The sequence below is a fragment of the Pygoscelis adeliae genome, unplaced genomic scaffold, assembly GCF_000699105.1.
Source record: "Pygoscelis adeliae isolate BGI_AS28 unplaced genomic scaffold, ASM69910v1 Scaffold41, whole genome shotgun sequence".
NCBI lineage: Eukaryota > Metazoa > Chordata > Aves > Sphenisciformes > Spheniscidae > Pygoscelis > Pygoscelis adeliae.
In genome coordinates this window covers 5,126,752-5,128,646 of record NW_008824373.1, presented here as the reverse complement: position 1 = coordinate 5,128,646, position 1,895 = coordinate 5,126,752, and the positions used below count along the sequence as shown (strand labels likewise).

The following is a 1,895-nucleotide window of genomic DNA, read 5'->3' as shown; positions in this document are numbered from 1 at the left end:
CAGCACGGCTGCTAAGCCCCCCTCGCTGCCGCACTGACCAGGGCAGGCTCGCCAGGTCTGCTAGGAAACACATTGAACACTTTCATCTAGATGAAGGGTTTCCCGTCTGCCTGTTTCTTTCTCTTTCGAGAGGGGAAAAGATTTAGAGGTTTGTCACCCACATATTTTGCTGCCTCCCCCCCCTCTTTTTTTTTTCAGTTTAAATGCACCCAGCATTAAATAAAATTTAATGCAGCGTAAAAAAAAAGGTTTCCACGTACGGAGTTATTTATACTCAACAAACAGGACATCTGTTTTTCTTTTCAAAAATCTGGGGTTTGAAGTTCTTAATTTCATCCAGAGTCTCTATCAAAGCTCCGAGATTTCTTTTTTGTTCTTGGAGAGCGATCCTTACAGTGAACCACAAAGAAAGTTGGTGACCAGAAGGGTCAGTGAAACTTTAAAAAAAAAAAAAAAAAGAATTAAAAAAAAAAATCGGAGTGTCCGCTGAGATACCGCATATCTCAACGCATCTCCTTGTATTTGGGGATTGCTAGGTTGTGCTCTAGCTATGCTGCTTAAACCGAAACACAGAGGCCCAGTGAGGGAGGGGAAGCTCGCTCGGACTATTTTGAAGTGTTTGTCATTGTGATTGTTAGCATCTCCTCTGGACACGGCAGTAGCTGCTGGCGGCAGCGCTGATGCTTCATTAGGATCGTAGGGCCGGTCGGGTCGGCGGTACCTCGTTGATCCTAGGGGCTGAATATTCCTCTGTTCCGCTGCTCGTTTTTTATTCTGGAGGCAAATGTAGGTGTTGGAAACGCCCGAGAGGCACTCCCTCCCCTCTCCCAAAACTGCGGCGACGGCAGCATCACGATCTTGCCGTTGCGGGTTTCCTGCATGCACAGGTGGCGAGTGGTTTGGTAGCCGGGTTTAAGACGTGCTTCCCAAAATGAAGTGGCTCGTTACGGAGGGAACGGCTCTGGTCGTGTGTGCAGGCGCGGCTGGTGGGGTGGGGAAGGGGGTGAGGATCGCAGCGCCTGCACTGCTAATACGTAATCGCTTTGGAACGTAAGGTGATAACGGGCATCGTGCTCTTAGACGGGCAGACAGGGGCTATTGCGCCTGCATGAAAAAGCATACATTTGGGTCAGCACTCTGGTGTAGGGAGTAAATTGCCATTCCCCTTTGAAGAAAATCCCTTTTATTCGCTTTAAAAAGGGATGCGGGGCGCGGCGGGGTAATACTCTGGCATTCACCCAGCAAGGATGCGGATCAGCAGAGGCATCATCACCTCTGTTCTAGATGTTCTCTACATTTCTATGTCCATTTCCCCTATACCAGCCCCTCTCTGTATTTTTCGCGGTTTACGCTTCTCAGTTAAGCCCAAGAACTTGCCTTAGGTGAAGGGGGAACTGCAAAGGCAGAAGTCAGTGTATCGTGACGCTAAGAAACAAGGACCCAAAGGCAACTAGCATGCTGGAGCGATTTTGCACCAGAAACCATAGATTTTTCTATGAGCACCCGAGATTATCGGTCGTTTCCCTCTCCTTTAATCCCAAAAGCGTGAACATCAATCACGGAACTCTACCTCAAATGACCCGAGTGGAAATGAAACATCCCAGCGGATCCGCCTAAAGTCAGCTGGGGATCCGGCTCGATCTGCCCCCTGCTTGCCGGGGTGAGCACCACGGCACCAGCATTTCAGGCTGGCGCAGCAAAGCAAGCAGGGAGTACCCTGGTCCCGTGGGGGCCGGTCAGACAACCCCCTCGGAGCTGTTTTCCAGCAGCGGGACCGGTGATACCGTGTGCCGCCCCAGCCCCCTCGCCTGCGCACCGGTGCCGCGGTCACCACCAGTGCAACCCAGCCCAGGGTGGCTACCAGCGGCTCGGGGGGGCCGGCGGCACCGGGGCCA

The 1,895-nt window shown here is 52.0% G+C and overlaps 1 protein-coding gene across 1 annotated transcript in view; it reads left to right on the top strand.

The window, feature by feature from the left end:
• Positions 1 to 1,895, top strand: part of SIM1 (single-minded family bHLH transcription factor 1) — a 48,419-nt gene that overhangs the window by 15,716 nt on the left and 30,808 nt on the right. The window lies entirely within an intron of this gene.